Source organism: Opisthocomus hoazin, chromosome 3, assembly GCF_030867145.1.
Source record: "Opisthocomus hoazin isolate bOpiHoa1 chromosome 3, bOpiHoa1.hap1, whole genome shotgun sequence".
NCBI classification, from domain to species: domain Eukaryota; kingdom Metazoa; phylum Chordata; class Aves; order Opisthocomiformes; family Opisthocomidae; genus Opisthocomus; species Opisthocomus hoazin.
The window spans coordinates 75,019,493-75,045,242 of record NC_134416.1 but is presented as its reverse complement, the minus strand read 5'-3'; the positions used below and the strand labels follow the sequence as shown (position 1 = coordinate 75,045,242).

The window sequence follows — 25,750 nt, the reverse complement described above, 5'->3', positions numbered from 1 at the left end:
CAGGCTCTCCACTGAGGTGCATGGCAAGAGAATGAAAATTAACTGTAAACTGAAACTGAAAATTAGCTGTAAACTGAAAAAGGGAGGTTCAGACTGAAAACATAAACTAAAGGCAGAATCACGGAATCACAGAATCACAGAATCACAGAATAGTAGGGGTTGGAAGGGACCTCTGTGGGTCATCTAGTCCAACCCCCCTGCCGAAGCAGGGTCACCTACAGCAAGCTGCACAGGATCTTGTCCAGGCGGGTCTTGAATATCTCCAGAGAAGGAGACTCCACAACCTCCCTGGGCAGCCTGTTCCAGTGCTCCGTCACCCTCAGAGGGAAGAAGTTCTTCCTCATGTTCAGACGGAACTTCCTGTGCCTCAGTTTGTGCCCGTTGCCCCTTGTCCTGTCACTGGGCACCACTGAAAAGAGCTTGGCCCCATCCTCCTGACACCCACCCTTCAGATATTTATAAGCATTTATAAGGTCCCCTCGCAGCCTTCTCTTCTTCAGGCTGAACAAGCCCAGTTCCCTCAACCTCTCCTCGTAGTGGAGATGCTCCAGTCCCCTCACCATCCTTGTAGCCCTCCGCTGGACTCTCTCCAGTAGCTCTTCATCTTTCTTGAACTGGGGAGCCCAGAACTGGACACAGTAGTCCAGATGAGGCCTCACCAGGGCAGTGTAGAGGGGAAGGAGAACCTCCTTCGACCTGCTGGCCACACTCTTCTTGATGCACCCCAGGATCCCATTGGCTTTCTTGGCAGCCAGGGCACACTGCTGGCTCATGGTTAACCTGTCGTCCACCAGGACACCCAGGTCCCTCTCCGCAGAGCTGCTCTCCAGCAAGTCCACCCCAAGCCTGTACTGGTGCATGAGGTTGTTCCTCCCCAGGTGCAGGACCCTGCACTTGCCCTTGTTGAACCTCATCAGGTTCCTCTCTGCCCAGCTTTCCAGCCTGTCCAGGTCACGCTGAATGGCAGCACAGCCTTCTGGTGTATCTACCACACCTCCCAGTTTGGTGTCGTCAGCAAACTTGCTGAGGGTACATTCTAACTCTTCATCCAGGTCGTTGATGAAGAAGTTAAACAAGACTGGGCCCAGTACTGACCCCTGAGGGACACCACTTGTTACCAGCCTCCAACTAGACTCAGCGCCGCTGATGACAACCCTCTGAGTTCTGCCATTCAGCCAGTTCACCGACCAAAACTTTTTCACCTTGAGAACAGCTAAGCATGGGAACAGAGATGCTGTGCAGTCTCCATTGTGGGCAAATTTCAAGATCTGCCTGGATAAAACCCTGAACAACTTGGTCAGACCTCATGGCTGACCCTGCTTTGAGCAGGAGGTTGGACCAGAGACCTGAGGTCCCTTCCAACCTGACTGGTACTATGAGTCTGAAAAATAGAAGGCAGTTTTAAAATCTCCTGTTATCCATTTCTTGGCAAACGGAATTCTCCTATCAGTATTCTATTATTGTCATGTTTAAAAAGACTGAAAATGTAGACAGCTAAACTGGTCTTTAAAATACATACCTGAACAAAAACTATCTCCAAGCTGTCCCATCAGATCTTGGAACTGGATGTGCTGGAGGAACCAGGACCTGTATCTTCTGGCTGCTTCCTGAAGGCAATTTAGGCAGAAGTAGACAAAGTTGTGGTCTGATTTATCTTCCTTGCTTGCTGTCTAGTCCTTTTGAGCCAGAAAGGGACTAGGCACAGTACTGCATATTAGGCATGCATAAGGATAGCACACTAATTTGCCAGTCTTCACAGTGATCTGATTGCTTGAGATGTCACTAGACTAAGTGAGGACTTCTGAGTGTGGCCTGTTTTGAAATATGAAGAGTGTGATTAAACAGACCAGATGTCAAGTTTGGGACCACACTTTTCCAGCTGGGTAGTAATAGAGAAATATATTCTAAGCCAAAATTAGAAACTTTGGGTTACACAATGAAGTTAAATGTTTGTGAAGAAGTAATTAACTGGCTTCCCTCTCCCCTCTGCAGGAAGTGCAATGCTACCTTGAAGGCTGTTTGTTTCAGGGAAGCTTGATGCTAATTAAAAAAGACTCCATGCTTGAGGCACACACTTCTGGTATTTCTCGGTTGTCTTGGTATCCTGCTGTGCCCACACTTACAGCTCCATCTTCCTCTAACATTTTCTGTCTTGCTCACTATATCTTCACATTCACCTTTTTAAACTCTTTATTTTTTAGGACTGAAGTAATTTATAAGAAACAACTCACAGCATTTGTATCCTATTAAGAAACACTCCGAACTCATTCTTTATGACTGGTAACAATGGTGACAATCATTTTCATTTGCACAGAAATTCATTCCAAAGCTCCTAATAAATTGGTATTCAGTCACAGGTGAAGAACTGTAATTCCATTACTAAATTGCGGTCATTTCAAAGGGTCAAAATAAGCAGCTGTTTAATAACCTTGCTCTTGCAGAAAGTGATGTGAAAAGTTTGAACATGAGAGATGCGTTTCCTTTTTAATGCATCTTAATAGAGGAAAATAATCTTGAACTGAATAATAGTTTTCAGCATCCTTAGGCAGTTATGATTCAGTCCTAGCAGAATATAAAAAATCAAGTGATGGGGAAAGAGTCCCCATCACCATGCTGCATCGGTACTAGCTGGAGGTATTAATGTATCTGTCTTGCTGTACACTTGGAAGAGAAGGCACTTACCAACCTCAGACAGCATGGCTTTTGCATGTAGTGCCTTCAGTCATGCGTGGGTGGATTCAGAGAATCTAAGTAGATAACTGAGGAGACAGGAAGATGGCCTATTTACTCATAATCTTCGCTCAGAAAGGAATTAAAAGCAGATGGTAAATCAGAAGCTTCCTTTGTCTAGTCACCTGAAAATTATGCTTGGGAATGATGTTTTAAAGATGTACTTGTAATCAGAACGACGTTTCATTTCATCTGCTGAAAGGTTGATTACAAAATGAGTACAGGGATGGAAAGACACAATCATCTTAAAACAGCAAGGAATACATCAGCTCTTCTCTCAGAGCCAGCTGAAGGCTTTGTGACAGCCTAGACAGACCTTGCTGCCCCTGATGCTGTTGGGGCGAAGTGTCAGCCCCAGTTTCTTAGGGGACCGCTTCTTCCCTGCAGTAGCTTCTATGTTCCCCAGCTCAGCCTCGCCCTCTGTGGTAGCAGCAGGATTGAAGGGCTGTTCCAGGGAGAGAAGCTGCATGTGATACTGACACTGGTGGATCCCTTCTCTAGCCACATCCACCTCAGGAGTCTGCTGTCACAGTCAGCTTTTGCTTACACCTATGGTAAGGTCTGTGTCTTCTGGCTGGCTGTTGTAAAACTGGTGTGGACTATGCATCGTGGCAAGATCAGAACAGATATTTCACCCCTTGAGGATATCTGATTTTTATGACACTTCCTGCAAAACATTTTGGGGGAAATGAACATATTTTTTCCCCCATTAGATGTCCCTATTTTGATGCGGACTGGAAATGTCTCCAGGGAGTTCCAAAGCACACAGGGGAACAAGTTTAGAAAGGAAATCATGTTGGGGCATCCAGCTTTCAGACACAGAGAAGTAGAGATTGTTTCACAAGTTGGTGCTAAAGGAATATAGGTATTTCAGTTTGGAGGATCGTTTTCTTTTTAAGCCTTGATTATGAAAGTAAATACAGTGTACAAAGTCTAAGAAAAATCCCTATCAAGCAGCAAGAAATCCATAGAATTCTTACAAGGTCACTTGTCTACTAATTAGTGCCATTTCACAGAGCTTTACTAATGCAACTTGTACATTTAAAATGATAGATAAACAGATAGTTTTGCTTCCTTCCCTGTTGTATAGAACCCTGGACGTTTTTTTGCTTCTCACATCAACAGACATTGTTCCAGCAGAATCATAGATTGTTTAGCTTGTTGTGAGATCAGTTTCCTAGAGAACTAGAGAAGTCCCAGATTCTGAAGATTAATTGTCTCTAGTTAGTCAAGGTTAGATTTGTTTTGTCACAATGCTAATAGTATGATAGCTAGCTGATATAGCAAGCATCCTTTGTCTCAGACAATAAATGAAACTACTTGATGTAATTCCAGGAGAAGTAATGGTTTCTGTACATGTATGTCTGTAAGTGTATGTGTGTTTATACCTGTTCAACTATCCATACAAAATCTTGATTTATAGAGTTGAAGAGATCTTCAGGGTGATACAGCTGCTTCTCCCCTCCCTCTCTTACTCTCTCTGTTTCCTCCAAGGAAAGACTACTACTCCTTCTTTCTCTAAGCTGAACTTGATAAAAAGATCTAGAATTTAGGTTCTCATGAGGCTGTTAGGCATTAGTTTGTCTTTAACTGCTTAAGACAGCTAGATTTCCAGGTGCAGTATTTTAGAGAAACAGTTTTGAACTAGAGCAAATGATGAGAAGTTGTACGTTAGGATGAAGCAGCAGGGCAAATTCTTCTAGTGCTGCTCACAGTTTTCAAAAGCAGAACACTCCACAGCTGCTTGTGAATGCATCATGTTTCTTTCTCAGGATGCACCTCCTGGCTAGTAAAAGAACTGCAGAACATGCCCAGCAGAAAGTGTTCAAGTGCTTTGAACTTTGCTAGGTCAGAACTCTTTCAAAGGATGGGGAAACCTAAGAGCGAGCCATGTGCATCTCTCACATCCCATCTACTTTTGAAGTGGCTTTGTTTAAAGAGAGTGAAATGTGCAATTTGGTGTTCTTCCTCTTTCATATAAAAACAGGTGGTGGATTATTTTTTTTAAAATGTTCCCTAAAGATGTGTGTTCTATAGCTTAAGCTGCATTAGACAGACTTTCAGCTTAATAGAATAGTTTTTGTGTCTAATATGTGCTTTTAAGGAGCATGCTGTACCTGATAGCACACTGAGGGTGGAGGCAGAAAGTGAGGAAAGACACTGTTAATTGTGTCACTCCTTTGAACATCTGTGCAGATTTTCTTATGGGGACTATGTGATATGGCACTTCAGAAAGAATTTTTTTTTTTCACTCTTCCCAAATTTCAGCTGTAAAGAGTAATCATAGGTATTAGAGCCATGTTCCACTTCAGCAGGGATGCAGCTTGGTCTCATTCTATATTTAGTCAATTCAGAAGGAAGAAGCAGAACTCTCGCTGCCTTTTATATATAGGTCGCATCCATAGATGCTCCAGCACGAGGTGCAGTTACTGCTTCTGATAAGAATCTGACAGACCAGTGATCAGGACAAGGCTGAAAAATTTTGCATCCTGTGTTCCATCTGCAACTTTACTAGTGAGTTATTTACATGGATTCAGAATGTGATTGGAGAAATCAGTGGAAGAACAACATCAAGATTTGCCAAACAGAAGATAGCATATTTGTCTTGAGAAGTCCATGAGTTGGTAGAATCTGGGAGATTTGGCCTTTTTTTATGATTTTCTTGGCATCTACTGCTGACAGCAGTAGCAGGCTCTTACTTCTTCATTTGACTTTAGTAAGATTACTTATAAAATTGCTAATAATACCAAGCGTGGAAGATCTGATCCTCTTGCAAGTCGTAAGTGTATGCTATTCAGACATATATAACTATGGATAACCCCAGCTGCAGTATTTGGAGAAAACACTATGCTGTGATGAAGAAATCATGCCTTTATTGAAATACCTTGCATATTTTGAATAAGACAAATCTAACGGGAGTAGCCAGAGAAGATTTCCCCCAAAAGGTCCTTGGGATGTCCAGAGGAAAATCAGGCACTGAGCTGTTGACATTTCTATTAGGTGCAAGAATAGCAGTTTGGGATAATGCTTCTAAGGCAAGACAGAAAACACTTGTATCCTTAAGTAAATAATAGGTTAGCTTCTTTCCCAGATATATAGGAAATTGAAAACAAATGGATTGTTACTTAAGCAGGCTGCCAAGAAAAGAACTAAGATAGTGTTATGTGTACTTCTAAAGAAAATAGAAGTTTCTATTTTTTAATAAGAAATTATTAAATTTATAATTTATAATATTAATTATTCATCTAAGAATGAAGATGGAACTGGAATCCATAACTAAATGAAGACATGGATGTACTAGTGTATGTCAAGACTTACTGGAAAGAAGACAATCCAAGAGGCACTAATACCAAATACACAAGAAAGATAAGGTGGAATAATAACACTAGAAGTTAAAGGGGGTAAGACTCAAATCACGTTAGTCAACTCTTCACTGCAATTAGTAATGCTAGAATCAACACGGATTGAAATTCCAGACACAAAAGGGAAGAATGTAACACTTGGGCCACATTATTGACTGCTTGACCAGAATGGCAGAACCAGTGTCATATTCTGAGAGAAGCAGAAAGCAGAGAAAATTAGTATTGGGTAACTTAAAGTTTTCCCAAGTGAACTGGGCAAATGTTATATCAGGACATGAAGCAGAGGCATAGTTCTTAGGTGCTATCAGTGACTGTTTCATGTAGAGCAGCTGTTCAGATTACTCACACTGGAAAATTCAGCCCTTGAATCAGTATTCAGCAATGCAAGGAATGGTCTGATATGAAATCTTACGGCTGAAGCATCATTGTATCAGTGTTGTAACCAGTCTCTTGTTAAGATTTGGCATCCCTTCAGGAGCAACAGGTAGCAAAAAAATCACCTGCTTCCATTCAAACATTGAAGTGTGTAAAGATGAGAAAGCATCATTAATAGAACCTGAAAGCAGCAACTGAAAGTTATCCTTACCTGTGGCATGGAGATTAGCAAGCAACATTGTCCTGAAAATAAAGCACTAGAGGAAGGACTGGAAAAGGATGAAAGTATGGCTAATCAGGAAAGTAATGGGGGTTACTAGAAGGAAGCATCCTTCATGGAACTGAAATTTAATCCAAATTAAGAAAAGAGAAAGGATCTTAAACTCTGGCCAGTTCCACAAAGGTACAATTAGGCAGACAAAAGAAGAATTTGAAGAGGAAGTAGTCAAAGGAATCTGAAATAACTTTGATCCCCCTGTCCACACCCAGGATCAAGCAGACCTTCAGAGAGGGTTTAAAAGGCCAAGCATAAGGAACAAACACTTGAGGAAGGGGCAGAAGTATAAAAGAAGCAGAAGCGTGTTGCTGACAGGCCAAATCAGCTCTTTACATCAGCACCCACTGCCAAACAGACCAAGGAGAGTCCCACAGCGAAACCTTTTTTTTGGGAAGGGCACAACAGTGGCTTTTTGTGCAATTGAAATAAGTGTCAAAGAGGTTGTACTAGAAGTAGAGGAAATGAATGCTAACAGAATAGGAGGACTGGACGTTATTCACAAAGGCTCCTAAAAAAACTTAGGGGTAAAATATCTTAATAGTCGCAGGGCGTAACATCCTGTTGTAAAACTCTGTTGGTGTTTGAATATGGGAGGATGGAGTGATGCCTGTCTTTGAAAAAAGATTTAGGTGTAATCTGGAAACAGCAGTCGTGTAACTGAGATCTGTGCTGAGAAACTAGTAGGAAGTATAACAAAATATAGACTTAATGGACTCCTGGATAAGCATGATCTATTTGGAAAGAATCAGTATGGGTACTGTAAAGGAATATTTTGTCTTCAAATCTTTTCTGTTTTAAGTTGTCAGCAAGTATGTGGAGATGAGTGACTCAAATGGCATAGTCTGCTTTGACTCTAAGTCGCTCAGTAGAGGTCTTTGAGAGAATTAAACTGCCATGTGAGAAGGGTATGGAATGACTTCCATATAAGAAACAACTGAGTAGGCTGGCACTTCTTTTCCTTGAAAAGGGATGATTGAGGTGAGATCTGACAGAAATCTATGAAATTTCAAGTGAGATGGGAGGCTGAATAATACTGATTGCTCACCATCTCTTTCAGTACAAGAACTAAGGGCACTGAGTGATCCCGTTAGAAGCCAGGTTCAAAACAAATAAAGGGAAGGTGATTTTCATGCAGTGTAGTAAATGTACAGCTCCTCAATGGAGGATGTTATGAATGCAAAAGGTAGGCTTAACAGCTTTTGGAGATTACTTTTGTCGAAATCTTGATCATTATAGAGGGTCTGCTCTGTCTCAGGTAGGATTAACGGCATTGTGCAAGGTACATCTTACATTATTTATATACTTCCTCACAAGTTTGTTAATTTCATTTATACTTTATAAAATTGGAAGACGAACTCCAGCTAACATGATGTTGGAACTGTTGATACACAGAGTAATGACTGATGTAAATGAAGACTGCTAACAACAAGACTTTCTCCTTTTTCCTGTGGGAAACAGAATGAAAGCTCTAAGGTTTACATCTGTTCATAAATTTTTTCTGTAGAGAAGTAAAGCAGCATTTCATTTATAAGAAGATAGGTCTGGTTCTGTTTGTTAGTGCTCTTTCAAAAGATTTTATCTTAATTTCATAGTAGTAGAAAATAGATCAAAATCTAATTTCCAAATTTTCATCCTTTATACAATTGGAATGTGATGAAAAATATTTATATAATTTCTGATGTGTGAAACAGTTGACATTTTTGGTTTTTAAGGGCATTTTTAAGTAGAATAGAGTGGTATGTGGTGCTACTAGGAAAACAAATTCATTCATTTTCAAAGAAGTTTTAAGTATTATTATTATTCAGGATAGGCAGCTCTTGCTAAGAAAGGAGGACCAAATGGATTCATTTAAGTGAGTAAAATCAGAAAAAGCAGTAGCAGCTCCTGGAAAAAAAAGGTGCAGAAACAAAAAGCAAATATAAAATACAAGCATCAGGATTTGGGGGGGTGTTGTCTTCAAGCTCTGTCTTCAGATCACCTAGAAGCTGTAGTAAACAAACAAATCCATTTAGGAAGAGCGTAATTTTTATTTATTCATCATACAAAGTCTTTCTTGGGTTGCAGCACTGCTTTCTGTGTTGTAGTTTTGTCTTGATTCTCCTCGGTTATTAATGTGTTTTTTCACAAGGTCCTTTTCTTTTTCATGGTTCCAATTTCAATTTACTCATATCCATATCTTAGGAGGCCTGTAGTTCCCAGGAGGAGTTCTTTTTATAATGTTTCTCTCTGTGCTGTTTTGTTGACATTTTTCTGTCTAAGCAAAGTTTAGTAGTGGAAATTAGGGGAACAGAGCACTGCAGTGTGGGAGGACAAGGGAGAAAGACAGTGTCCTATTCTGAGAGGGAAAATGTTCTTTGTTGCTGTTAAAAGGGGACAGGAGAAGGATTTTTTAAGTTGGTCCCTATTCATATGCATCCTTCTTTCCCTGCTATCCCAAAGAGGGTGTCTGTCTACAACACTACCATGTTATGTGCCATTCACAGTCAGTTGCTTCTTAACAGTGGTTTAGACTGTTAAAGACAATCTTGTTTTTTGATTTAGCCAAAAAATCTGTAACCACACAAGAAAAAAAAAAAAGAGGAAGAGAGGAAGGAAGAAGAAAGGAACACGAAGAATCTGTCAGGATCCTTCTGTCAGAGAAGAGTTTATAGCTTAAAAGAAAAATTCAGCTTCTTCTGGGCATGTTCTGGGTAAGACCTTCTTTGCTCTTGTTTTTCACAGCTGTTTCCCAGATTTCTCTTGGTATGTAGTAACTTACGTGATCTTGGTCTGTAGCCCTGGCAGTTGCACGGAGAAATTTTTAAAGCACTTATAGAAACTCAAAACCCAGATGCAGCTACAAAGAATTCTCAATGCATTATTAAAAAGGCACGAGAAGCTTACATTTTTAATTAGTAATTAGGCATTAAAATACCTATTTAGAGGAAGGCTCAGGTTTTCCCAATGGTGCCAACACTGGAAACTAGAGAAACTGGTCTGGAATTCCTCCCTTTTGCCAAACACTTCAGCTGAACCAACGAAACAACCCTCCCATGTAAAAAAGTTACTTCGCCTGTTAAATCTGTGTATGTAAACATTGAACTAACAAAAGGAGTTTGAATAATTGATTTGAAGCCTAATCTTTGCAAGGGAGTTCACAAAGGTTTTAGTTAATGCAGAACTCATTCCATTGCCTCAGAGTTTTTTCTACTTCAAAATTTCGGCCACAGTATGGTTCCCAAAACACCCAAGGTGAATAAGAAAACAAGATTGTGAAGAATTTCCAGATTTTCATGAATAAGTAGGTTCTCTAAGGATTATTCATCCACTTTTCATTTGAACATGCAGGAGCAGTAATACCTTCTGCTTGTCAACATTTACAAAAAGCCCATATTTTCTTGCTGAAATAATGACTTTGAATATTCAGGCTGATTCTGTTTTGCAAAATCTGATGACAAAACTGCTCTTGTCACCTGTAGTGGAAAGAGTAGGGTTCGTAACCTAGTTCTTTGATAATGTAATGATGCAGGACCTATGATTAGAGCTCTTTCATAACAACAGAGAGAGGAGGGGAATCATTCAGTCTTTTCTGAGATATGGAAATGACAAATATATCTCATATTTCAAAGTATGACTACAAAGAATCACAACTGATCTTCAAAAATACACAGCATCTCTTTGTCTTTCACAGGGTTATCAACGTTTCTTATACTGTACTTCCTTTCTAGCAACATTACATGTTACTATGAACATATTATAGTTCATTTTTTTAATAACAGGTAATCAGTGGGTATTTGTTGCACTAAGCATCTGATTTGCTGGATATGAATATCGTTCTCCAGTCCTTTCTAGACCCCTAATCTCTGTGCATTAGTCTGTTTCTATAGCATGGCAAAAAGTAAATCGGAAATCAGATACTCTAATACTATAATACGCTGTACTATCACCTTGTCAGTTTTCAATTCTGTCGCTTACTGTAAGCCCAAATGAAATTTCCTCACCAGAATGGATGAACTCAAAAATGATCCTGGCACTCCAAATCTGAAAATACTGTATTAGCAGATTGAGGTCAAAGATTAGCAATATGAAGCACATTAACAGAATGCTAATAGAAGCAAACCTTTCCTCCTTTTCTACAACTTTAATATCTTGGTCACTCTGTAGTCATTTAGGAGGCGCTGGTCATCGCAGTGTTATATGGTGGAGACCCAGAAAGCACTGCTGTATAATCAGTATTGGAAACAAGCTATATACAAGCTTTGGACTTTAAAAGCTTGTAGGGGAGATGTGGCATTGATGTCTCATAAAAGATCCTACCATTTTCCAAGAGCCTGAGAGCTGATTTCTGGGTCTGCCTGCTCAGGCAGCTGCTGTTTAGGCTGTGCTTCTGGCTATTTTTCCACTTGGCACAAGGGTGCAGGAGTGGACATATGTGTGTGGTGTACTGGAAACCATAAAATTTCCATTCTCAATGTTGTACGGAAAAGTGGTCAGTCCTTCAGCTCCTGACATCCACACCGTTCTTGGGAACACCCACGCTGATGGATAAGTTTTAGGGTGTTCAGCACTTCCTATTACCAGTGCTGCTGGACTGGATGGAGGGGAGCTTGGAGCCTGGATTAAGGTGGGTGTTTTGGGGTACTTTTCTGCCCTGGGCCTGAGCTGCAGCTGGGTATGTGGATCGAAACATGGAGAGATGTTGGGCGTGTCTGGGCTAGAGCACAGGCTTGAATACTTAGTATAAACCCATAGTACATGGTATGAAACCAATAGTATAAACTCTTAAATATGCTATTCTCAGACAACAACAGAAGAAGGAAAAGGCTATGTTAGGCTTAGTCTGATGATATAAATTTCTTTTGAAACAGTGTTATGGTTTATTATTAAAAAAAAAGTATTCCTTTTGTCTGTTTTCCCATAGAGATGAATCTCACCACACCCTTCATCATCTTCTCCCAGAAACATCTCTTTTTGTTTTCTGTTGCTTTGTGTTCTTAGGGCAACCTTCTAAATTCTCTTCACTACATCTCTGCTTTCACATCACTTTCCAAATATTCCCTCTGTTACATCAGCCATGAATATAAAAAGAACTTTAATACTGTAAAGTTACATTTAAATCAAAGAGAAAAAGAGAGGAAAAAGAAACTAAGAAGACATTTGGAACACTGAGACAAATAAGCGCTTAGATGAACATTCCTACAATCACATTTCTTGAATGCCCTGCTCCACCTTCTCTGCACATGAAAAAAAATTGCACATATCTTTTAGTTTCTCAGAAAAAGCAGTGTTCTGCCTTGGGTGACAATGAAGTGCTTTAAGCAGTGAGACTGAGTGAGGTGAGTTCATTTCTGGCAAGCAGGCATGCCTTGCTGATCACCTGTGTTCCTATGGCTGGGAGACACCCCACGGAATGTGGGAAGAAAATGGCCCCTGAGCCCGTTCTCCAGTATACCAGTAAACATTATTACAGATATGGTGCACTAGCTGCAAGGATGCCGCAGCAGTAGCTGCCATGATCTGCTTGTCTGTTGGAGAGTCATTGGGGAAATTCATTCATCTGTTTCTCCCTGCTTCAATTCTTGCATGATATAATTGTAAATTGCCTCCCCTTCAGTTCTGGCCCTAGGTCTTTTGAAAGAAGTCTTTGATAGGCAACCTTCTGTGGGCAGTTTTGATTTAAGAGTGACTCTTAGGAGGTCTGCAGTGAACATGGAGGCTTTCTGAAAGAAATAAGGAAGAAGTACAAAACATTTAAGAGATTCAAACAAATAAGGTTTCATCCCTCTTTGGCTATAGTTCAGAGAAACACATTGCTTGCAAATCATGGCTTGCATGTCAGCCTAAAGGCTGGAGTTGCTTCTTGCCTGTGTATGGGAAAAGAATTCAATATGTTGCGCTAATCTCTTCTGCAAGAATCAGTCTGCATCTCTTGACACATGGCAGGACATTAGCTGAATCTCTGGCTCTCACATAGGGTAGTGGGTCTTAATTTGTCAGAAAATGGAAATGTGGTGACTAGTAAGTTTGTATAAGTATGGGGAAGAAGAGCAGAAGATGGGAAGCATCTGGAGTTTTAAACATTGACTTGTTCTTAGAAGTTCTGCTGTTCCGTTCATGAATTTCATCTCGACCAGTTGGCCTGAACAGCACTTTTTTGTTTCTGAGTGTTTTGCTAACTGGGGAAAAAAGTATTGCGAGTTTTGTATAAATTGGAAAAAATTTGTATATTAAGTATTCTTGAGCTTGTATTTCATGAAGGCTCCTTTTTGCCCTTTCTCAAAAAATGAAGGATTTTTATAGGAGACTTTCAGCCTCATTTCTGTGTGAAGCCAATTCATAAACAAAGGTCAAGCAAAGCATCTAAATCTTTTGGCATTTTCCTACTGCTGAGATGATGTACTCTTTTCAATCTTTCCATGAGTCAGACTTAATGAACATATCTGGTGGATTCATCAGCGATGTTCACCAGCAAAAATTCTCAGTGATAAAGGCTGGTTATTCCACTTGTCAAATAATTCAGTAAATACACTGTGGGAGAAAAGGTTTTCCTCTACAGGGCTGCTAAGGGAGCTAAAATGTTTCTCTCTTCATCTTTGTTTAATTTTTCATTCCACTAATGAAATAATTGAGAATCAGGCTTTAAAAATATGATTGCTTTATTAATAATGGATGGGCACCATTAGAAAGGGCTAATCAACCTGTTAGACTATTCTTTAATAATGTGTGCAACATAATGTTAGCATCATAAAGCTCTCACTGAAGGAAAATTTTCCCCAGTGGTTGCATTTCATTATTACTGATTCATCTAATGCCAGTAGTAATTGAAATCCACGTCTCAACTTATCATTGCTATCAACTGAAATATGTTGGACTGGATTTTCAATAGATGTAATGTAGTACAGCTTTATTTAAGTGAGTTTAAATACACTGACTGATATTATCCAGAATCTTAAACTGCACTTTAGACCAGGACTCAGCAGGACTTGGGATCGCTCACCCACCCCTGGCTGGTCTTCGGTCTGCTCCTCATGTCCCCAGTGCCCACCTCCTCTCCTCCACGGCCTGCCATGGGGGGGCACCACCTTTGTGTTGCACAAACCACTGGTATAGCTGTTCTGGTTTTATCTCTAGTCTTTGTTTCAATTTGTGTAATTAAACTAAGCAAGGCTCCAGCTGCGATTTAGTTATAGCAGCAGCCTGAGACTGGCTTTTCAAAATAATTTTTCCTGTGTGTTTTTGCGTTTCTGCCTCTATCATGCAGCAGTAGTTTCAAAATGCCATATATATTCAACAGTTTGGAGATGGAGCATTAGCAAAGTTGAACGGGACTTTATGAGGTGTTGATTAACTATAGCGAGAGCTGGATGGCATTCCTGAGGTCTCTACGCTCTTTCCTCAATGTCATTCTTTTTAATAAACCACGGGTGTTAGTTACACCCTGTGTAGCAACGGCGTAAGCTGAGGTATGCCTTTAAGTGGAAATATGTAAAATGAAAAGGCAGGATGAAAGACAGAGTGGGCTGAAAGTTGCTGTGGTAATAGATGAGTGTTTTGTCAATCTCATTTTTTATTTGCAACAGTAGTTGAAATAGACCTTGTCAAGCTGTATACTGCAAATGTGCTAGTACTCTGGTGACTTCCTGTTATGTGTGCTCTAAAATGCACCCCACAGCCCCGGCAATAGATCTCAGCAATAACAGAACCTCGGGTTTTTTTACATATGTATGTGTATAACAGATGTAATTAGACACATATGTGCACATGTATGCATTCACTGTATGTGTGTTTATATACATATCTTCCCAATAAACACAGCAGTTACAAGAAACTGCAAATCCAGTATGTCGAGCCTTGGCAAGATTTTCAGAACGATTTTCTTGGTGTTTGTATGTTTCTTTGTGATATTCTTTGGCCACAGGGAAGAAGCTGTTTGCTAGAGGTGTCTTTGCCAGTGGACTTATCTGTTTTCAGCTCCTCTGAGCGAACTCCTCTGAACTGCAGAAAGAACTGCGGGGTCTTATAGCACTGTCCAGGAAAGGGAAGGTAGGACATCATAAAGCAATGACTATTTCTGCAGCTGGAGCTAAGTCAGCAAGGGCATTAATATGTGCACCCTTCAGTGAAGCGGGCCGTTGCAGAGCCTGGGAGAATCCCAAGCATTTGACTCTGTCCCTGTGTGCAGAGTGTACAGCAATGCAAAAACGCCAAGTGTCTCCTGTCAGGATGTCTTTTGCTTTGACATCTGCAAGAAGAGATTCCTTGTGAGCTCTTCAGATTACACACAGAAATCATCCCTACTTTAATCTTGGCCACATCACTTCTCTGTTCTGTCCTCAGTGTCAGTTTGACGGTTTCCTTTCCTTTCCAGTCAGACCTGAAGTGAAGACTGAATACGGGAAACCTCAGATTTCCAATACAAGGGATATTACACAAAAATGTTATTTAGGTAACAACAGTTATAAATCTCACGCAGTAATAGGCTGGGTGAGCTCATAATCTATCTACATACTCACTCTGATGGTAAATGCTGGGAAAAAGTCTTGACAGGCTGCAGAGGATATAATGAATTCGCATGAAAATGTGCTTTTTAAAAAGTTCTCTTAGAATAAAACAATGAAGGAAAGTTTTACACTTCTTTCACAAAAGAATGTATTTCTGCCTGTATTAACGTTCCACTTTTGCCCTTGTCTTGTGGCTTAACCTTTTCTCAGGCTGTATAAAACAGTCTTTTGTTGAATCAGATAGTGGAAACCTTTACATCAAAAGGTAGAACCATAATAAGATATGATGCTATATCTAACCCTAATTTCTTTCTACTTACCCTTTCTTTCTCTCCTGTGTTTTCAGTTCTTTTTTTTACTTATTACCTCTATTGCTGCTTCTTCTCCCATTTTATATCATCACAATGGGTGAAAGTATAAATTGTACAGGCTGAAAAAGTAGCTTTTCCACAATATTTTTCACATCTCACCTTTATTCCCCACCCCTCCAAAAAAGAAAGAGGGTGAAAAATAAAAAAATAAAAAAAGGCTTATTTGCTGCATACTTAATACAACACAATAAATGCAGTTGTGAATGCTTTATTCTGGCTGCAAACCCCATTCTTCCCTCCCATTCTCTCCTGTTCTGCAGAGATTCCGCACTCATGCCTGCAAACAGTAGTAGTAGCATGGAAAATTGTCTTTTTTCTCCCTTTAACTATTTTGAAGATATTGCTTGGATAGGTTTTCCCAGTAAGGTACTGCAGAACACAGTTCACTGTTAATAACTTACCATTTTAGAAAAACTGAAAAGACGTCATCTAAGAACGTTTGCTGCATTTCTCTCCTATTGTGAAATCCTACCACAGAACAGTGCAAAGAACAGCAAATGTATGCAGTTGCAAATCCTGCCTGGCCATCCTGCAACACGCTGTAAATCTGTACACAGGGGGCTTTTTTCTTCTAGAGTTCTCTGCATATTGCTCAGATGGAAGCAGCCACCCCCATTGTAGGATGAAATGCCTCATGGGCTGCTCCACTTCTCCGCTTGTTCATATGTTTTCTGGGCAGAATATATCTCTGAGGCTTCAGGGTGAGACAGGGAGATGCGGATGGATGGTGCAAGGGGGGTCCCAGGGCCTGGAGGAAGACATGTGCCTGGGGCTGGAACCAGAGCACCAGCCCCAACCACCCCTGCAACGCCAGCCGGGTGAGGTGGCCGGACTCCTCCCGACTGCCTAGTTAGGCCCCTTGATGAGCAAAGCTAGTTGAAGAATGCTTGTAATGCTGTAGAAAAGCTGAAAGAACAACCCATATTGTTAGTGAAAACTAATGAGTATGACATGTATGAAGATGTACTTTAATACTTTCCTGGTTTTCTGTCTTTGTACCATTTGAAAAGCAGTCCTCCAAAAAGGTTCATATACAGTTACGCTGCCTGCGCACCCTTGACTTCTTCCCTCTCTAAGTGGACACATTTAAGATCTGGAAACTCAGTATGTGGCTGTGTGTCCATTCATTCACCCTGCCATGGTGTCTCTGGCTTCAGTGCCTCTACAAAGAGTCCAATGCAAGCAAGCACAGCAGCAGCAAAATATCACCTTCCTAGCTGTAGCTGAGTGGTAAATAAGTCTCATCTTATTTCATACTTTTTATTATCTACCCGTCCTGCATGCACACACACCTGATGTACACCAGCAGTCACCAGGATCTCTCCCTCCAGTTGTCTCTGCAATGCTTTTTCCTCATTTGAAGCAAGAGTTGCTCTTTCTTTTCCAAATTGTGCTTGTTATTGATTACATACTCCTCCTCAACTTGCCTGGTCACCACACGCTTTTTTATTGTATGTGATTTTTTGTGTCAACTTGCGGTAAAATATCTATTAACTGTAAATGGAAAACTGGACCTCTTCCAGCTGTGGAGAGCTTACATAGCCAAGATATGTATGTATGTAAATGGGGTATGTTACATGTCAATTGAACTGGAAAGTGTCTCTTAAAACTCAGTCTACCTTTTATTAAGTTTCATAATGATTATGCCCTATGCCTAAATTAAGTTTAGAAGCATTTAATTTTCATTTTTGTTTATCTTGTTATGCAATCTTATTTGGCTAATTGATGTCTTTTTGGCTTGTTTGGCATTCCCAACAATACTTTTCAGAATATAATTGAAAAATGCATAAAAGAAAATCTCAATTAGAAATTATTAACTTTCTTCACCTTTTATTTACTACATTGAGATAAATTTTTGTATTTTTGTTTGTTTTACCTTTAAGCAAAATAGATACTTTGTGACTGTAGTCAGAAGCTTCTGATTTTTTTCATAATGGTTTAAAACAGGAATGATGCTATGTAAGTTATTGGGCCTATCTTCTGGCTTTTATGTTGGAGTACGTATATACAAAACTTTTAGAGCTTTGCTGATTATCATTTGAAGGTGTAGAAATCTCTGATCATTAGTGCTTTATCACAACCTTCATGGACTTCCAACATAAATTAAATCAGTCTTAGTACTGGCCCCATATCTACATTGTAATCAGTGATGTCATTAGTTGATTAGAGTAATAAGCCCCTCTAAGGGAGGCTTGAGCTCAGTTTTGGTTGCAATATTGAGAAGAACCTGAGACTCTGAATTGTGAGTACTTCCTGAGCTTGGTATCTGGATTTAGATTATGAAGGCAGAAGAGGCAACTGTAATAAGGTGTGATTTATTTTGTATCCAAACATTTCTCTCACAGTTAGAGCTTAAACTGGTTCAGCACTAGTTGCAGATCTGAACTTTCAGGTTTCTTGCCATGCAGCGCGCAGAGACACCACCTAGAACGTTAGGGAAGCTAAGGCCCCTCTACCTTCTAATTAGATTTCTGTTTTCCTCCCTTGGTTTTAGCCTAGTCTTCTCTTCTTGTCCTTAACATTGTTCATACTAGAAAATATCACGTTGCTTTAGTATTTGTACTCTTCTGTATACAAGTCAGTCCAGCTGATGTGAATGGTAGTTTGCACATGCACGTTTACATACTGTTCCACTCAAAGTGAGAAAGAAGGAAAATACACTGAGATGAAGAAAAGAGCCCAGGTAAGCTGGAATCTGATGTATTAAGACGTTCATTCTGCTGTCTAAACAAGCATGAAGCTCTCAGATTTAAAAAAAAGAAAAAAAAGCAATGTCTGAATATAGTCTTGCTTTATAGTAAAAAAGGATCAAGTCCGCTTGTTCTGAGAGTCTGACATTTTAAAAGACTTCAGGTGTTCATTTTGAAACCTTACTGCATTATTCTTGCTGTGACTTGATTCTTTTCCTTTGAAAATTTCAACGTGCATGTCTGATAAAAAAGTGGGACTGCTTCTATTTAGACATCATACAACTGGGTTTAGGATCTTAGATGAACTGATGTGCTGAATAGCTGATGGTAAAATCTCACAAGGGACGTACTTTGAAGCCATATTGATTGAAAAATTTAAATCAAGATTGAACAAAACTGTGATAAATAGCTAGTGCAGAAGATTTCTAGATTAGCTAGTTTCTCCTTCAGAGGAAGCTGTCAGTTTTAACCTACTTAAGGTTATAATATTTATATGGCTTTAACACATGTTTGGAATAGAAGAGGCATCCAGTATGGTATCGTGCTGATCTTTTGTAGATTTCATAGAAACTACAGCAGTTAACTGAACATACATGATGTCACAGAGGCTATCTAATATGTTAGATTCCAAAAAGGAATCCCTGTGCTGTTTCTGTGAATTAAACTACTATTAAACTGCTATGGTTAACCAAGGCGTGTACAGTGTGTGCACATATATATAACTATATACATTTTTATATTTTTTTTCCATTTGAGGAGACTTCTGTTGCGAATATTTCAAGAAGTCTTCTTTCCAGGCAGTGGCAGTCATATACACGCACGCTAGTCAGAGTGCTGCACAGTCACTTTGGTTTTGTTCCAGCTGAGGTAACATCTGACCACCAAAATGATTCATCTGAAAAAAGTATAATTGATGCAGTCGCTATACTTGACCATAACCGTCTGTTTATTTAAGGTACTGCATTGGTATAGTGGTATTTTCTTCTCACATCTTCAGGAAAGTCCTTTTCATCTTCCCAATGATTTTTGAGATTGTCCATATTCTTTTGGAGTTATTTTCTGTAGCCTTCACCATCTCCTTAAAAGTTAATATTTTCATTTTTCCCTTGATAGCTGATCTTCAAATCTAGTAAAAGTTCACCTTATTTATTTCCTTCTTTTTCTTCCAAAAATATTTTTAAACCGTACTTCTACAGCATCCTTTTTATTACCTATTTCCATTTCTAGATTTTGTTTAATTCCCCAAAATGTCAGCTCAGTTCACCTGCCTCCTACAACACCTCTTGGTTTAGTTTAAATCTTGACTCTCCAAAAGGCTACTATCTCTCAAGCTTTTTTTTCATTTTTTTGTATCCTGGGTCCCTTCTCGCTTGGAAGGAACCCATTTTCTCAGCTTTTCGAACAGCTGATTTCTACTTCATCAGTATTTTCATTGGATTCTCTATGTATTTTTCAGGTTTCTAATGTTTATGCTTACAAAAGTGAAGCTACTTCAAACAACGCATCTTCTGTCCTGTAGTATGTACTGAGGCTGAGATTCTTGTTACTCTATTACGTTATTTATTGTGCTATATATCAACACGTAGTTAGAGTAACATGCACACACAGGAGCAGCTAGAAAGATGGAAAAAAAATTTTCTTATAAATGAAAGCTCTCCAGAACCTGACAGTCAGAAGAAAAACATGTATATCTATGACAGGTCTTGTATCTGGCACTTTTATGATCTATGTGAATCTTTTATTTCGAGTTTGACAGAGTATATGAACTGCTGTAGCAAATGACACACTTTGTAATCTCTAGAAATACTTAATTTCAGGGATCACAGATTTTAAAGGATCCATGAGGAAAGCAGCTGAGTTAGTATTTTATGTGAGTCTCTCTTGCATTCATTACCACTGTGTCTTGTAATTTCTTTTTTAAAATAGCTGTAACTCCTGAGATAATTTGTTCGTTAATCTTGACAGACATTGGTAAATTAAGGTTCTGTTGGAAAAACAGCTTTCCTGGTACTTGCTATGTTTGCCAGTTCCATCACCCTGTGCAGGTAGCTTGTGAGTTCTGAGTAAGTAGATGATGTCCAGTGCAACAGTCACAGACTGTGTAACCATCATAGGCAGAGTCGTGAAGTCTGAACTGGAGTCTTTCAGAGCTCTTTCAAATTGTGCTCATCAGACATTTTTTTTTATTATTTTTTAAATCGGTGACACCGGTAGCTAATTTTCAACTTTTACAATTTCTGGTTATACAACTGAGCCATGCTGTAATCTCAGAGAGAGAGACATCTGAAGTTCGTGTGATATAGCCAAGCACTTTGACCTGACAAGCTGTTGTTCACTGTGATTATTTAGGGATGCTTCTATGTGACGCTTATCAGTGTAACATTTGAGTGATATAGGTACATTAATACCTTTATTTTTATAGTTTCCGATAGAATAGGTAAGTGTTACTAAATTCATTTTTCAAAGTAGTAGCGAACTGTGTAGATGAAATGAGATGCTCCAGGGCTCACAAGTAACCCTTTAGTGGGGCCGGGAATCAAACGTCACTCTTTCCAAGTTCTCCTCATGGGACCCTGTTAAAACTCTGTGAGCAGCATACAGGCATGTGCCCAAAGGCAGTCAGCTGTAGAAACTGAGCCCCAAGAAGTAAGAAGAGGCTGTGACCATGGGCATATTTTCTCTTTTAAAACCGCAGAGAGATTCCTCTCTGAATTCTTCCTGACTAGCATCAGCAACAGGAATCACCTACCCTGTTTCAGATACTGTTTCTAAAAGAATGTAAATACTTTGTCCAAACTCACTCACAAGTCTCTCTTCATTCTCAGGTGTTAGGAGCTTTAAAAGTCTGTTAGTTACCTTGAAAGGGGTTTTTTCTTCCTGCTTGATAAAACTTGTTGCCTCTTGTTTTACTTAAATTGAAAAATAAAGCATGCCAAGTGGTGCATTATGGATGGCACAGCCGTTCCTACAGCCCTGATTTTTGCTGTGCAGCTCTTCTGCACAGGACGATTCTCCCCCACCCGGGGTTTCCACCCTCTGGTCCAGGCAGGCTCAGAAGTGGGGAAATCGTTCCTCCTTCTCTGGATGCCAACTCTGGGTTAGCAGCGCTAGTATGGAAATCCATCTCCTGTGTACAACCACCTGTTCCAGTTTCACAAGGTGAGATTTTTCAGTGAAGCTCAGGTCTCATGTGATCTACACAGAATCTGTCACTTCACTGCTGATCATGTTTGGAAGGAGCAATCTTCCCAGAGAAATCAAGAGTCTCCAGAAGAAACTAGAGGCCCAGAGCAAAACACAACCTCTGACTTAATGTCTGCTTTTTCCAAGAGATTTCCTGGGTTTTGCCCTGCCCCATGTAACTGACCACCTAGTAAGGGATATTTTCCCATTTTTCATAGATCTATCACTAATACAGCCATATTAAGAAATTATTTTTATTCACAGAATAGTATCATATGCTCCAAATAAGGCATGAGAACACGTACTTCAGTAAAAAAAATCATAATTAAAGTAAATTAGTCCTGTCTAGAGAGGAACTTTTTCTTTGTCTTGTGGAGGAAAACAGTCAGTTGTTCTGGGGCTTATGTTTCTCCTCTTGCATTCACAGAGGAAATCTGTTTGTATTTATCACATCTGTCTTCTTCCTGTGTATCCCTTAGGAAACATTTGTTTGAAGACTAGGAAAAAATAAAACTAAATATGGCACAATAATATCCCCTTTTAAGCTCAACACAGTAATTTTTATCTATTATCTAGCATATATTATTTTAAATACCAGAAAAATTATACCCTAGGATGAGCTGTGCTGCACATTGAGTTTTAATCTCCTTCTCCCTAGCAACCATCAAAAGGAACAATAAGGGCAATAAATAGCCAAATAAGGCATCAAAAATGAATAAAAATAGTGTCTCTGCTGGGGGAAATGGGTCTTTAATCATTTTTCCTCTGATGTCCCTAAAATTGAAGGTTAGAATAATAAACAGTTTGAAAGAGAAGTTTCAAAATAGCCTCAGAAATGGTCTTAGTCTCCAGAACAATAGGTCTTTTCTAAAATAAACATGTTAATACCCAGGGGATCCTGCTGACTTCAGGAAGTTCAAAAGACTTCCATGCTCCAGCACCAGAAAAAGGAGAAGCAGCAGCCTCAGGCCGCATCTTCACTGCAACAAAGGGATGAATTTACACTGTACTAAATACCTTGAGATAGCAGTGGTGTTGCTTTACTAGGACAGTGGGGGCAAGAGTAAGGTAGTTTTAGCTTTGTCATAGGCAATCTGAGGTCGTCCTTAAGCTGAGGTACAAAGCCAACCTTGATGAACTTCAATAATTTTTTAAAGTTGGGGTTTTAAAGAGATTTAATGGCCATCCTGGGTTATTTATTTACATGCAAAATGGTGGTTCTTCCCCCACATCCATGGGAAGTCAAGCCTGAATATGTTGTACACCAGCAAGCTGACTGCAACCCTGTAGCCAGGAATTAAAACTGCAGCTGCTCTGACTTTCTGTGTTTAACACGGGTTACTTTACAAGGAAGTGAACAACGGTCTCTGTTCAGTGCAGGCTCAGAGGGTGGTATTCGTATTTCCAAGGGTCAGTCTCCAGTTGAAAAGGCTGCCTGTAGTTGAAGATGTCTGCATTTGGGTAAACGAATAGTAATCCAGATAGTTCTCTGCTGCATTGCTCTTTGCTCTCTACCCTCTGCAAGGGCGCTGAAGCATGTTTCAGAGGTAAACTTCAACACTACAGCTGTCTGTGGTCAGGGGAACTAAATCCCGTCCCCAGCAGCCCTTTTAGGTGGAAGCAGCAGAGAACCAGGACTGTGTCTGGATATGTTGAATTTTAGACTTAATTTTGGTAAACATGAAAACAACAGGAAGTAGCTAAGTAGTACTTACTGCACTTATTTGACTATGGAAGGAGCCTAGGAAAATGTGTGGTCTAAAAAGGCTATCACCACATGGCCCAAATATATGCCATTTCTCCAAGGGAACTGCAGATGTACAGATGCCATTTTACCTTGCTGAGTAACTGAGCATGGTGCCGTGCCTCGAAACAGGTTAACTGTTCAGTCCCGCAGACTGCTGACACATTTTTTTCAGAAGGGCTTGTAACGTTTCACAGAAGTCAATGGAAGTTTTGCCACTGGCTTAGAACAGCAGATTTTCAAAACCCCCCTCCCAAGAGCTCTGACTTACACCTGAAAGTGATGCCTTGCATAAGAAAGTGAAGTTCAAAGATATGAGGGTGCAGTTTATTCTTCATTAATGATCGCAGGCTGTTGTCTGCCTAAATGTACTATTCATTGTGCAGGTTTATCCTGGTCTATGGATGGGAATTGGTGCTGCAATTAACTGTGCAGGTTGTCTGGACCATCAGTCCAGTCTGAATCCACTTCGTCATTGTGCTCCCACTCACACCAGGGAGGATGAAGTTTTCAAAAGCCTATAATGGGAGCTGGGTACAAGTTGCAGCTTGAATAATTTTTTTCACTCGTTTCAAGAATTATTGTCTCCTAATTGTTTTGCTGCTTTTTTTAGTTTTTAAATTTAAAAATTAGCGAGTCATTAGATTAATGATAATATAGTCAAATTTAATGAGGATTTCACGTTTATTAAGAAATACAGTGGATAGAAAATCACTCTGGTTGCTTTCAAAACAAAAAGAAAGAATCTGCAATTTGTAAGAGATTTCTTACCGCTAAAATACTGTTGACCTCAAAATATCTTTCAAGTAGAAATGTATCACCAAAGGCAATTTGGTATTATTGTTTTAATCCTCCTTGGTTTTTAAAAGAGATTCAAAACTTTCGAGAAGGACAAAAAAGTATAAATTAAACTAAGAACTGTGATTTTTAGCTCATATTTTTATAGAATTTACTTTCATTTGTTGTTCTGAACTAAAGGCAATTTTTTGTTTCTTAGTTTTTGATTCAGTCTTGCAAGTTCACAGGACAAAGCTGACACAGAGAGCTCTCTTATAGTGTTCTTTTGCCCATGTGGGTAACCTGATGAGTTAGCATGTGCATTTACATTAAGAGGTGTGAACCTCAGCGTTTGCTGAGGAGAACCTGTACAGTGCAGTAAAATGCATTGTTGGGAGATGTTTCCTTAGCTATTGTTACCCAAAGTCTTCTTTTTGTTATGATCATTCAATTATTACTGATTTTTATCCATTAAGTGGAAAGTAATTTCTCTCCCATTTCATTGCTTATGACATTTCCATACTTCAAGCTGATTTTCATACACCCTTTCACCATAGCCTTAATTTCACCAGGTATTAATTTTTTGATCTTTACCCATAAATCGCAATGTCCTGTTTTTTAGTAATTTATTCTTCTTTTCTGTAAAGTCCCTGTATTTTTTGTGATATAGGCTTTTCAGAAACAGGAACACAATAATTTAGATGTCATCTCATTGGTATATTCATTGGGATCTTCCTTTTATCTCATGTTGGAGGTAAATAATACTATTTTCCTTGTTAAGTGTCTTGTATAGCTAAAATGCATATTGGGTTTCTTGTTTCTTTTTAACATTGGATGCTCACGGTATAAAGTAGGTCCTGCTGGCAGAATTGAGTATGGTTTTCAACTGGAAACCATTATGATAGCAGAACTTTTCTTACCTCCACCAGTCAATGACAGTGAAGCAGAAACACTACACTTGCTTTTGGAGATCATGCGGTCCCCTGCGCGTCATTTTGCCTTCTATCTGTACGAATGACTGCAAAAGAGAAAGACCAGAGCCTGTGTGTTAGCTGTATGCTTAGATAGCTGTAGACACTGTATGTTTTGAGAGCTGTACATGGAAATCATCGATATGAACTCTGTTTCAACTGAACATCATTGCTGATCCAGAGACAAAACTTTATTATGTTTTCCCTAAAGAAATTAGTTAGAAACATATATGACATGTAGAAGCGTAACTGGTTTTACTAGTTGCAGACTGTGTTCTTAGGTAGCTTTTTGAAACAATGAAATTACTTTGCATGTTTGCAATTAAATCTTTACAGCTATCCTTACAAAGACTAAGTTTACTACAAGAGATAGGAAAAAAAAAGGTGCATATTTTTACTCCAATTTAACCTTTCTTCTCTTTTGTGAATCATTTGTAGGCAGAACTGAGTTTCTGTAAACTTGTCTTGCTAAAGTGTCAGAAGCCACTTCTGTGTATGTACTATAGCTCTGTGGCTGCAATTTATGTTCAGAAAAACTGAATTTTAAAATATTTTAGTGTGACTATTTCACTGTGATAATATATAAGTGCCTCTAAGTACATCAGTGACCAAGCTCTTTGATGCACACAGGGAACTTCTCACAAACGCCTTCTCTCTTGTTAGCCCTTCAGGGAATTCAGACTTCTATTTTTTCCACCAAGCACACGCTTCTGACAGAAGCTATGCTCTCTCTTGGAAATTATCTTTCGGTGGTCACGTCTTCTAGCCTTCACCTCTTCTTTTCCTCTTG

At 39.4% G+C, this 25,750-nt stretch overlaps 1 protein-coding gene across 11 annotated transcripts in view; it reads left to right on the top strand.

The window, feature by feature from the left end:
* The window catches only part of LOC104338159 (poly(rC)-binding protein 3), a 548,717-nt gene that overhangs the window by 249,291 nt on the left and 273,676 nt on the right, over positions 1-25,750 (top strand). The window contains exon 1 of one of the 11 annotated variants that reach the window (XM_075416684.1): positions 9,331-9,434. The exons of the other annotated variants lie outside the window; for them this stretch is intronic. The gene's annotated coding sequence lies outside the window, so the exon portion shown is untranslated. Of the gene's footprint in view, positions 1-9,330; positions 9,435-25,750 lie in introns of those variants that run through there. 11 annotated transcript variants of the gene reach the window in all.